The following is a 13,616-nucleotide window of genomic DNA, read 5'->3' as shown; positions in this document are numbered from 1 at the left end:
CTATCTATCTATCTTGTGTGTGTGTGTGTCCCTGCTTGGCTGGTGCCCTCAGCATGTTCTTAGTATGCCTATTTGGTAATCTAGCCCTGAGCCAGACCCCCAAATGGTGCCATGGGAACAAAAGAAGTTTCTTGGCAGAATTCATGACCAAATGGAACTGCCATGCTTATTTATATACCCCTGTCCTGAGGTTTTGCATTCAAAGTGAGTTTGCAACAAAACTAAATGCACTCATGTTCCACAACAAGAGAGTTCATTATAAAACCCCTCCATTCCTCAGGCGCTTGGGCAGGAGGGAGGCACACAGCAGGCCCTCCTCCTGGTGGGATTCCCACAAGCATCTGGACGGTCCCTCTTTTGAAGAGGATGCTGCTCCAGAGGGATTTTTGTCGACCCATCAAAGTTATTCTGATATTCAAAAGGCAAAGTTGGCAAAGCTCTGCCTTGTATTATAGTGCCTTTACTATAGTCCAATCTTCACAGCTAGCCATAGGGTTGCCAGATGCAAAAAGAGCTCAGGGCTCCTGCACCTTTCATACTGTATTTACTCAAATGTAATGCACAACTTTTTTGGCCATGTTACGTCGTGAAAATTAGGGTGCGCATTAGATTCAATGGCGCATTTACATTCACCAGCAAATGCTTTTTTGGTTTCAAGGTTTCAAAAATTGAGGTGCACATGAGATTTGCATAAATACAGTAGTTGTGTAGAAGGGGGATTTAAGCAGGTGTAGTGCCTACATTTTCTGAAATGTCCTCTTCTACAAAACTACATTTGTAGGCACGTTCGCAACCCGCAGGAGCCACGCCCTCTTTTTGCACCTGACCAAGGTGGTCTCCTCCCCTGCTCTTCCTAAAAGGAATTCTTTAAGACCAGCGTCTCCAGGAAAGTCTTTCCTGTGCCACCTGAGGTTCAGCTTACAACTCCAGTTCCTCCTGGAATTCCCCATCCTTTCCCTGACACTTTTTGACAAACCCTCTCATTTCTATGCACTTGTCTAGACTCATTCAATGAAGATAATAAAACTTCTGTTCAGGGACCACACACTGCTTCTAATCCCCTGCACACAATACCTACAGGGTTGGTATGAAACTGTTCAATACAGGAGTGCCAATTTTTCAGCTAGGCTTGTAACTGTGCCTTTCTTTGCTCCTTGATCTGCAGGCATTTAGTGCATAGCTGTCAACTTTCAGATTTGAAAATAAGGGATCAGCAGCCTCGAAAATAAGGGATCAGCAGCTTCACCTGTCCCGGGGACAGTCTACGGGATATCTAACAGTCCGGGATAGCAGTGGGAAGCAGTGGGGAAACGGCGCTGGAATAAGGGAATTTCCTGCAAAAAAAGGGAAGGTTGATAGCTATGATTAGGTGGCAATAATATTTCTATCTGCTGCAAAAAAAGCTTTACCTGCTGATGTCTGCAGCTGAAGTGCAAGGGATATCTGTATTTATGTATAATTTTTTCTCTTATGTTGTTAAATCAAAGCAATGAGAAGCTGCTAGGTCCTGACCACTATGCGCACCCTGCATCTTTTATACCAATTGCAAACATCTAATCCAGTGATAAATGAAAGCTGCTGGGTTTGGGGTGGAGGGGGAAGGGATGTGAACAGCAGCCCCAGTTGATTTCCTGTAATTGCCCCATTAAACAGAGCTCTTTCCACCATGTCAAATGCAGGTACCTGAGCTCTGCTCTATCTCACACTTATCAGGTTATTTAACTGGCGTTTGCTACCTGTATCTGAGTAATCATTAATCTTTTTTAAGAGCCGCAACAGGCCCAGACAGGCTTGCTGCTAACATCACATATATGTGTTGACGTGTGAGTGGTTTTTGTGTGTGAGTGCCTGTGTGTGTCCTGGGCAAATAGCAGAACTCAAGAAGGAAACTGAGCTTTCAAAAACACCCCTTTGCAAACTGAGCTAAGAGAACTTTTATCGCAAAGCATGCCTTTGGGATGCCAACCTTCCTTCAAGTCCCTGTGAATACAGTGCAGCTTGGATCAGCATGAATTAGCAGGTGATCCTGTGCCACGGGCAGTTTTACCTGCTGATTTCTATACATCAACTACTGCCAAAGGCCAAGAGCAAGTCCAGCCAGGTTTTCCTTCTGGTCGGCTGGCCACCTTATTTCCCATCGTAGCAGCAGCAGCTGTTCCCAGAGGCTTCCAAAAGAGCATTTGGGAAGGGCATGAAGAAGGACTGGTGAGCAGGGTGAGTCCCGAGGGCCACATTTGGCTTGCAGGCCTAAGATCCCCACAACCCCGCTCTACGTAGCTGCAGGAGGGGCCCTGCTGGGATGTAGCATCAGCCCCCCCCGTGCTTTCTGGAGAAGAGGACCGCAACCATCCCTGGACCCCTCGGAATAGAAACAGCAACCGTAGGAATGATGCCAGAAGCAACTTGAGTGAGGGCAGCCACCTCAGCCTAGCCAATGCCATTGCCTAAGGAAAATATTTGCAGCTATTTCCTTTCAACTGGAAAAACCCTATTTCCCCTACCCCAACGCCACCAACAAGAAATAAATCTGGCTTGGTTTCATTCCCTTGGGACAGGCGTGACCTGTTCTGCTTTCCATGCTTCCTGACCTTAGAGTAGATGTGGGAGATAAGGACTGTGACGCAGACCTGAGAAGCGGGAGGCGGACCGTGATGGGGAAGTGCAGGAAACTCCGGAAAGGATCACACAGTCCGACACTGAGAGGGGCTTTTCTGCACCAGCGCTTCATACCAGGCAGTCCACACAATCCTTGGTAGGGACAAATGGTGTAGAAACACCCAGAGTTGGTCAGTGGGTGCCTGGATGCAGACATCAGAGGGACGGGCAGTAGGAACAGCCAGGAATGGGGTTAATTACTCATTTATCACATTTTGAATCCTCTCTCTCAAAGGAATTTAGGGTGGTGTGCAGGAGGCTTTTCTCCTCCCCAGACCTTCACAACCATCTTGTGAGGTAGGCTTAGAATGAGAGATTATGCCTGGTCACCTGGCTTTATGGGTTAACAGGGATTTGAACCCAGGTCTGGTTCATGTTCACAAGAAAGTATTCTCTTTCTACTATAGCACACTTGCTCTCACCATGGACACTTTATAAGTGAGAATAATCATCAGCCCTGGAACCGATTTTAATTCACATTTATTTGTTTTAATATTTTGCTTACTAGAACAAAAGACCTCTAAGAAGTTTAAAGTACTCTTTTCTTTAAAAATATATTTTTATTAGTTTTCAAATTATTAAGGAACTACAGAGACAAGTAAACAATATCAAAAAATTCAATAATATATCCAACTAAGAGCAGAGCATATGAAACCTAAACGCAACACCCAGTAGTCTTGAACACAGAGTGTGAGAGCCAGTGTGGTGACTTAACAACACACTGAGCATGTCCCCGAGGCGCCGGGGCTCAAATCCCACTTTAGGGATTTTTTTTGTTTTTATTATTGATTTTAAAACACAGTGTATAACACACTGAAACATGCAGTCCAGTCCACTGTTCTGGCTTCTGAAGAATGTGCCTGGTAGTTTTGACTAGCCTTGTGCAATTTTGTGGTCCTCGCAAATTTCTCTCCCCCCCCCCCGCATTGTTCCTCAAGAATTCACAGTGAAATATAGCACTGGTGGTCACAAAATTGCATTTGGAATGCTCTCTGGCAAGATCTCATGACTAAGATGATTCCAAACATTGGGCTAGCCTCTTGTCAGAACTAGATTATGAATTCAGAAGTGAGATCTAGAATCCTATTATGGAACTGTCGAGCTGAAAGGGATCCCGAGGGTCATCTAGTCCAACCCCCTGCAATGTAGGCATCTCAACAAGGATTCAAAACAGAGAATAGGGAGAGAGGTTAGAAAATGAATGGCATTAGGGGTATCCAGTATCATTCCTTGGGTGCTTTCCAAATAAGGATGGGTCATTAGTCAATAATTTACAGGAGTTTCTCTTAAGAGTTCCAATTGGCCAGCAACACTTTCCTCCAGGAAATGCTGTCCCTCCAGCCTCATAATTTACTATTTTTATTTTCCCACTGTTACTGAACACAAGAACTTACTGGATTTGTTGGTTTGGTGTACTGGGATTGCTGGAAAGGTCCCCTCGCCCCATTTTGCAAGCCTTCCTAAGTATGCTGATACCAAGCTTTTTTTCCTTCCTTAGATCAATTTTTGCCCCATTTCTATCAGCACTCGCCATCTCAGTTCACTGGAAACACACTGGACCTTGTTTTCAAATTCTCACCACTGTTTTGAACTTACAGAATGTAAGTTTATTTTATAGTGGGGCGAGGGAGGAAGGGTTTAGGTTTCTGTATTTTATTTTGGTATGACTAGTCAACCATGCACTTTGCACATTGCCCTGGGATCTGGAAGGATGGTTTAGAATATTTTTAATCAATATCTCTGGCTGGAATTTTTGTAGTCATAGACACTATTGCAGCCTCGATTCTATTTTATATGATCAATCTTACACATTTGGAAACAGGATTCAATTTTCCAAATCTTAAGTTGAAATCATAAGGCATATCTTTAGCTCACAGAAATGGTTGGCAAGTTTCCTTTTATGCAAATATATGTGCAAACTTAGAGATGACGTACTTGGCATCCCTTTATGGGTGGATGGCAATAAAAAGGATCACTTCCACCTGCAGTTTAAGTGACCAGCAAGGCAGAGCAAACAATGTCTCATCAGTTACATTTGGACCCTACTCTCCTGTGAAATTAACTATATGGGGTAACCTAGATCTGAAGACAAGGAGGCAATCCTTTTTGTGAAAGAAATGGGTTGATGGTGTGATTTATTTGCTAAAATTAGATTAGATTGGGTGGAGAAATGTCATTTTCAATACTGCAGTTTACTACCTACCTGGAAGAGCTGATTGGCAATGTCTTCAGTTACAACAGAATGGCTATTTGTGGACTGTCAGCTCTGAGTGTCTTGGCATTGCCCATATGGTTGAAGGGAAGAATCAAATTCCTATAGAAACCTTCATTGTTTTTTTTTATAAATGTTTGTGGGAATGTTTTAAAGTGGATGTTCAGCATCTCAAGAAATAGGATGGAATAGGGAGTTTGACTGGGCTGTATGGAATCTAATGCAGTGCTTATTTAGAGACTGATCCAGTCAAAATAGTTGTTTGGGGTATATTGGACTCCATGGTGTGTACATGGAAAGGAATCTCAGGCCTAGGAGCCAAATGTACCCTTCCAAGGCTCTGTTTTGGATCCTGGATCCTCCGAAGGCCACCCACCCTCCTCCATCACACCCTCCCCCGCCCGGTTCCACACCCTCCCCAAGTCTTCTAGCCCAGCTGAAATGTGTCCCTGAACTCTGAGAATGCCTCTTGGCCGCCTGGATGTGTGTAGAAACTATCCTACAGAACAAACTTCACATTCATTGCTCCAGCCTTGCCTCTGGCCCTGCTCAGCGCAGGCATGTGGCCCCCAGAAGTTTGTAAATGGTTCCCCACCTCCCTGATCTGAGGAAAGTGAGTGGCCAGTGATGCCCATTGACACAGAAGTTCCTAACTTCACACACCCACTGATGGGTCTGAACAGGCTGTGACTAACCAGGGTGTGTGTATATGAAATCACAACGAACTGTTCATGGAAAACATTAATTCAGTATTTGAAACAATTGAAAAAGGGGAAGATCTAACAGGCAGTCTTCAAGTAACTGGTCCCATTAGGACAACTATTGTTTGCACAATGGGATTTCAGCAACCCCCCCTTCCCTTGTACCCAACCCTATTCTGCTGTGGAGGGTGGGAGGAACCCCTAGAATGGAGGGGAGGGGAGGGGGAGAGAGGGAGGGAGGGAGGGAGGGAGACCCACTGTAGTAATCCATACTTAGTGCTGACTTCAAGATACATTGAATACAGCCCAAGACAGGGAATCTCGGGAAAATAAAACTGCCAGTATTGCAATGCCGTTCTACAAATTGATGGTGCAGCTACATCTGGAATAAAGTGCAGAGGTCCAGTATTTCCCATCTCACAACAGGAGACACTGGAGCTGGAAGAGGTGCAGAAAAGGGGCGATGAAGAAGACGGGGCTCCTTCTCTGCAAGAAAAGAGAGGCCTGGGGCTTTGGGCTGTTTTTGTTTTAGGGGGAAATCCAGAATATAATTAAGGAAGGATGTGGTAGAGATTCTGATGTACGTTGAGGTGTGGAATGAAAGAAAGAAGTCTCCCTCTCTCAACCTGGCAGAAGCGAAAGAAGGAATTTTAGAAGGATGTTAACAGCCAGTGAATGAGGACCCCTTGTGGAAACATTGTGGAATTACCAGTCTTTGCCAGTATTTTTTGGACAAGCCACTCCATTAAGGGACTGGCCTCACCTGGGTTGCTAATGGGGTGGGCAAGGGGGGCGTGATAGGCAGCCTCCATCTCAGGGTCTCCAAGGGAAAGAGTTCAATGCTGTTTGTGTACATTATTTCCCCCACATAATCCTGGAACCTGTAGAGTTCCCAGGATTCTTTGGAGGAAATAATATCATGGAATTGTAGATGGAAGGGACCCTGAGTGTCATCTAGTCCACCCTCTGCATTGCAGGAATCTTTTGCCCAATGTGGGGCCTGAACCCACCGCCCTGAGATTAAGAGTCCCCTGCCCCATCTACCAGTTGAGCTACCCAACATATCAAGATGCTCTAAATGTGCTTTAAACGTACAGTTTGTATTTTGGTAAATGTCAATGTGCAAATCTTATAAAATTGAAAATGATTTTTTAAAAGGAAAAAAGAGAAAAAAGAAACTAATAGTGTGTACAACTCAAGGAGAGGACCAGTTTCTGAATCTGTTAGATAATGTCACTGAAAATTGAAATTTCATATTGACAATTTAAATGTCAACATTTGGAATTTTTTAATCAACTTATTCTATGTTTTTATTAATTAGAGCTAAGAAGACTGTTTCTGAGGGTGTTTTCCCAGTTTCTGAGGGTGTTTTGTTGGGGGGGGGGCTGTAACCCTGCAATGAAGACCTAGTTATGCAAACAAATTGCTTACCGACTTGAACACATGGCTGCCCTTCAAGCATAATTGTTTTTTGCTTTGTTTTTATAGTTTGTATTTGGCTTTTTAAGGGGAAAGGGTCAGGGCTGCCGGGGAGTGGGCCTCAATCACAACCTGATTGTGGATGAAGAATTTGACCTGGCATGTGTGATAGAGACTTGGTTGGATGAAACAGATGGGCCTGTCCTTGCTCCTTGTCCACCAGGTTTCTCTTACACACAGCAACCCTGGTCATGTGGGCGGGGGGGGGGGTTTGCAGTGATTTTTAGGAAGTCATTAGTTTGCACCAGGAGTCCTGTTGGGAAGACCCAGTTTTCTGAGTGCATGTTCTGGAAGTTGGGCAATAGGGGCAGTACAGGATTCCTTTTGGTGTACCAACTTCCCTGCTGCACCAAGGATTCCCCGCCCAAGCTGCTTCAGGTCATGGCGGATGTGCTTCTGGAGACACCTAGTTTGGTTGTCCTAGGGGATTTTAACATCCATGCCGACACAACCTTACAAGGGGCCGCTCGGGACTTCGTGGAAAGCATGGCCTCCATGGGGCTGTCCCTGAATGTTTGGCCCAACTTATAGCCGCAGACGCGGGTGGCGCTGTTGGTAAAAGCCTCAGCCCCTAGGGCTTGCTGATCGAAAGGTCGGCGGTTCGAATCCCCGCAGCAGGGTGCGCTCCCGTTGTTCAGTCCCAGCGCCTGCCAACCTAGCAGTTCGAAAGCACTCCCGGGTGCAAGTAGATAAATAGGGACCGCTTACCAGCGGGAAGTTAAACGGCGTTTCCGTGTGCGGCTCTGGCTCACCAGAGCAGCGATGTCACGCTGGCCACGTGACCCGGAAGTGTCTGCGGACAGCGCTGGCCCCCGGCCTCTTGAGTGAGATGGGCACACAACCCTAGAGTCTGCCAAGACTGGCCCGTATGGGCAGGGGTACCTTTACCTTTATAGCCGCGGACATGCCTTAGACCTGGTGTTTACCTCTATGGATGTTGGTGAAACAAAAGAAGTACCATGGTCAGATCACTTCAGATCAACTGGACTTCTCCATGACCCTTCCTCGAAGGGCCAGTGTGGTGTAGTGGTTAAGAGCAGTAGTCACGTAATCTGGGGAACCGGGTTCGCGTCTCCGCTCCTCCACATGCAGCTGCTGGGTGACCTTGGGCCAGTCACACTTCTTTGAAGTGTCTCAGCCCCACTCACCTCACAGAGTGTTTGTTGTGGGGGAGGAAGGGAAAGGAGATTGTTAGCCGCTTTGAGACTCCTGAAGGGGAGTGAAAGGCGGGATATCAAATCCAAACTCTTCTTCTTCTTCTTCTTCCTCTCTGCAGGGAGGTGGGACCAATTTGGATGGTCCGCCCCTGCCACCTAATGGATCCAAATGGTTTCCAGAGAGTAGCAGGGGATGTTTGTCCCATGTTGATGGCCTTTCAGTTGATTCCCTGTGGCCCGCTGGAATGCTGAGTTAACCAGGGCTCTCAACTGCCTGGCGCTGAAGCACCCTCTCCGATTGCATGGAGCCTGGATAGCCCCGTGGTTTTCCCTGGAGCTGAGGGTGATGAAACAATCGTTGAGACTGCTAGAGCGCAGGTGGTGGAAAACTCATTCTGAATCAAAGCGGACACGGGTTAGAGCTCAATGTCAAGCCTACCAAGTAACAATAGCAAAGGCAAAGAGGACCTTCTTCACTGCCTCTATTACATCTGCAGAAAACAGCAGCAGGAGACTCTTTCAGGTGGTTTGCACTCTATTGGAACCCCCTTTGTCATTGGGGCCTGGCAGGGACCCCAAGATCTCCTTTTTTGCAGATAAAGTCACTCAGATTTGGAAGGCGGTAGACTCCACCATGGGAGCAGGGCCGGGGTGGGAGAGTGCATACTAGGACTCAATTTCTCGACTTTAAGAAAGCCGACTTCATAAAACTTAGGGAAGTGCTGGGTGATATCCCATGGACAGTAATACTAAAAGGAAAGGGAGTTCATGATGGCTGGGAGTTTGTTAAGAGGGAGATAGTAAAAGCACAACTTCAGGCAATACCAATGAGACGGAAACATGGAAGGTGCCTAAAGAAGCCAGGGTGGCTATCTAAAGAACTTTTAACTGAGTTAAGATTAAAAAAGGATGTGTACAAAAAATGGAAAAGGGGGGAAACCACCAAAGAGGAATTCAAACAAATAGCCAGCACGTGTAGACACAAAGTCAGAAAAGCTAAAGCACAGAATGAACTCAGGCTTGCTAGAGAGGTTAAAAGCAACAAAAAAGGCTTTTATGGGTATGTTCGTAGCAAAGGGAAGAACAAAGAAACAGTGGGGTCACTCAGAGGAGAAGATGGTGAAATGCAAACAGGGGACACAGAAAGGGCTGAACTCCTCAATGCCTTCTTTGCCTCAGTCTTCTCCGATAAAGAAAACAATGCCCGACCTGAAGAATTTGGAGCAAATGATTCAGCAGAGGAAACACAGCCCAGAATAACTAAGGAGATAGTACAAGAATACTTGGCTAGTCTAGATGTATTCAAGTCTCCAGGGCCAGATGAACTGCATCCAAGAGTATTAAAAGAACTGGCAGATGTGATTTCAGAACCACTGGCAGTCATCTTTGAGAATTCCTGGAGAACAGGCGAAGTCCCGGCAGACTGGAGGAGGGCAAATGTTGTCCCTATTTTCAAAAAGGGGAAAAGAGAGGACCCAAATAATTACCGCCCAGTCAGTCTGACATCAATACCAGGGAAGATTCTGGAGCAGATCATTAAGCAAACAGGCTGTGAGCACCTGGAAAGGAATGCTGTGATCACCAATAGTCAGCATGGATTTCTGAAAAATAAGTCATGTCAGACTAACCTGATCTCGTTTTTTGACAGAATTACAAGCCTGGTAGATGAAGGGAACGCAGTGGATGTAGCCTACCTTGATTTCAGCAAGGCATTTGACAAGGTGCCCCATGATATTCTTGTAAAGAAGCTGGTAAAATGCGGTCTTGACTATGCTACCACTCAGTGGATTTGTAACTGGCTGACTGACTGAACCCAAAGGGTGCTCATCAATGGTTCCTCTTCATCCTGGAGAAGAGTGACTAGTGGGGTGCCACAGGGTTCTGTCTTGGGCCCGGTCTTATTCAACATCTTTATCAACGACTTGGATGATGGACTCAAGGGCATCCTGATCAAATTTGCAGATGACACCAAACTGGGAGGGGTGGCTAACACCCCAGAGGACAGGAACACACTTCAAAACGACCTTGACAGATTAGAGAACTGGGCCAAAACAAACAAGATGAATTTTAACAGGGAGAAATGTAAAGTATTGCACTTGGGCAAAAAAAATGAGAGGCACAAATACAAGATGGGTGACACCTGGCTTGAGAGCACTACATGTGAAAAGGATCTAGGAGTCTTGGTTGACCACAAACTTGACATGAGCCAACAGTGTGACGCGGCAGCTAAAAAAGCCAATGCAATTCTGGGCTGCATCAATAGGAGTATAGCATCTAGATCAAGGGAAGTAAAAGTGCCACTGTATTCTGCTCTGGTCAGACCTCACCTGGAGTACTGTGTCCAGTTCTGGGCACCACAGTTCAAGAAGGACATTGACAAACTGGAACGTGTCCAGAGGAGGGCAACCAAAATGGTCAAAGGCCTGGAAACGATGCCTTATGAGGAACGGCTAAGGGAGCTGGGCATGTTTAGCCTGGAGAAGAGGAGGTTAAGGGGTGATATGATAGCCATGTTCAAATATATAAAAGGATGTCACATAGAGGAGGGAGAAAGGTTGTTTTCTGCTGCTCCAGAGAAGCGGACACGGAGCAATGGATCCAAACTACAAGAAAGAAGATTCCACCTAAACATTAGGAAGAACTTCCTGACAGTAAGAGCTGTTCGACAGTGGAATTTGCTGCCAAGGAGTGTGGTGGAGTCTCCTTCTTTGGAGGTCTTTAAGCAGAGGCTTGACAACCATATGTCAGGAGTGCTCTGATGGTGTTTCCTGCTTGGCAGGGGGTTGGACTCGATGGCCCTTGTGGTCTCTTCCAACTCTATGATTCTATGATTCTATGAGTGCTGGAGTCTAGTCCCATGGTAGAGTCTAGTCATGTTATATGGGATCAATTCCAATCTGTTACCTCTGAGGATGCAGACAGGCTGCTTGGACAAGTGAAACCAGCCACCTGTCTTCTTGATCCTTGTCCATTCTGGCTCATAAAAATAAGCCAGGAAGGGCTGGGCGATGGGCTCTGTGGGGTGGTGAATGCTTCCCTCTGTGAGGGAGCCTTCCCAGACCCACTGAAAGAGATTAAACCGCTTCTTTAAAAAACATCTTTAGACCTGGCCAATATGGCCAACTATTGCTCAGTCTCAAATCTTCCATTCTTGGCCAAAGTGATTGAGCGGTGGTTGCTGAACAACTCCAGGCACGCCTGGAGGATGCGGACCATTTGGATCCCTTCTAGTTGGGATTCAGGCCTCACCATGGGACTGAAACTGCCTTGGTCGTGCTGGTAGATGATCTCCGGCAGGCTAGGGACAAAGGTGAATGCTGCTTCCTAGTTCTGCTGGATCTCTCAGCGGCCTTTGATACCATCAATCATGGCATCCTTCTGGACTGTCTGGGGGGGGGGCTGGGAGCACTGTTATAGAGTAGTTCCGCTCCTTTCTCCTGGGCCGTGTCCAGTGGTGTTGGGGGATGAGTGTTCAACAGTGGCGTAGCGTGAGGGGTGCAGGGGGGGCCGGCCGCACCGGGCGCAACATCTGGGGGTTAGGGTTAGGGGGCACAAATCCACGGGTTAGGGGGTGCAAATTACTTGCCTTGCCCTGGGTGCTGACAACCCACGCTACGCCACTGGTGTTCAAACCCCTGGGCTCTCATTTGTGGGGTGCCTCAGGGTTCTGTCCTCTCCCCCATGCTTTTCAACATTTACATGCAGCCGCTGGGAGAGATCATCAGGGGGTTTGGGCTGGGTGTTAATCAATATGCGGATGATACCCAGCTCTACTTCTCTTTTAAATCGAAACCAGTGAGGGCAGTGAAGGTCCTGTGTGAGTGTCTGGAGGCAGTTGGAGGATGGAAGGTGGCTAACGGATTGAGATTGAATCCTGACAAGACAGAAGTACTCTTCTTGGGGGACAGGGGTGGGCTGGTGTGGAGGACTCCCTGGTCCTGAATGGGGTAACTGTGCCTGCCAGGTGCACAGCCTGGGAGTCATTTTGGACTCACAGCTGTCCATGGAGGCACAGGTCAATTCTGTGTCCAGGGCAGCTGTCTACCAGCTCCATCTGCTACGTAGGCTGAGACCCTCCCTGCCTGTGGACCATCTTCACAGAGTGGTGCCTGCTCTGATTATCTCCCACTTGGACTACTGCAATGCACTCTGCGTGGGGCTATCTTTGAAGCTGACTCAGAAACTGCAATTAATCCAGAATGTGGCAGCTAGACTGGTGACTGGGGGCAGCCGCCGAGACCACATAACACCAGTCTTGAAAGACCTACATTGGCTCCCAGTATGTTTCCATCCACAATTCAAAGTGTTGGTGCTGACTTTTAAAGCCCTAAACAGCCTCAGTCCTGTATACCTGAAGGAGCATCTCCACCCCCACCGTTCAGCCCAGACACTGAGGTCCAGCTCCGAGGGTCTTCTGGTGGTTCCCTCACTGTGAGAAGTGAGGTTACAGAGAACCAGGCAGAGGGCCTTCTTGGTAGTAGCGCCTGCCTGTGGAACGCCCTCCCATCAGATGTCAAGGAAATAAGCAACTATCTTACTTTTAAAAGACATCTGAATGCAGCCCTGTTCAGGGAAGTTTTTAATGTTTAATGCTGTATTGTGTTTTTAATATTCAGTTGGGAGCTGCCCAGAGTGGCTGGGGAAACCCAGCCAGATGGGCAGGGTATAACTAATGAATTAGTAGTAGTAGTAGTAGTAGTAACTTCCTGCATTGATATCTGGTGGAGGGGTTGGGAAGGAATGAGTAAGCAGTTTTAACAGTTTTAAATTTTGGTACACTTGATGTTTGTGTATATTTATTTCACCCCTTCAAAATGCTGATTTGTCTCAACATGGCCCCCCTTAAGCCACTGCTTGCAGTTTCAGTTCCTCTTACCTCTAAAGCCCCATGCTTGCTAATGAGAATCAAAAGGCTGATTCAGATATTATATTTCCTGGCTGTCCCTGGGCTGCCCATCACATGAACAAATGGAGCATGTGAGCTGGCATTATCCTTTAATGCTTGGCACCAACTCCCAGAACTGCAAAGGCAGCATTCCCATACCACTTGCACCAAGCTAAATGCAACCCTCATACCACTTACACAGTAAGTAAGTAGCACAGTAAGGACTCAGTCAACATCCTATTGATCCTGCCTTCATCAGTGGGTTTCAGTAGGGAGGCCTTTCCCCTCCTCTGCCTGAAGAGGACAATAGACCTGGGTCCAGTCTTGGCTTGGCTGGGAACAAACACAGCTTGGCGGGGTGGAGCAGGGGATAGAAACCTAATGGGGAGCAAGAGCTGTTGGAATGTTAGTGCTGTGAGCCCTTCCAACTTGTGCTCAGTCTGTATGTATGTGCAAATACAAGCATTGATCACAAAGACATCACACCACCAACTCTGTTGATCTTCATTTCAAGGAAACCAATGTCT

The sequence above is a fragment of the Podarcis raffonei genome, chromosome 2 (genome assembly GCF_027172205.1).
Source record: "Podarcis raffonei isolate rPodRaf1 chromosome 2, rPodRaf1.pri, whole genome shotgun sequence".
In the NCBI taxonomy this organism is placed as follows: domain Eukaryota; kingdom Metazoa; phylum Chordata; class Lepidosauria; order Squamata; family Lacertidae; genus Podarcis; species Podarcis raffonei.
The sequence above is the reverse complement of the archived record's forward strand: the minus strand, read 5'-3'. Positions refer to the sequence as shown.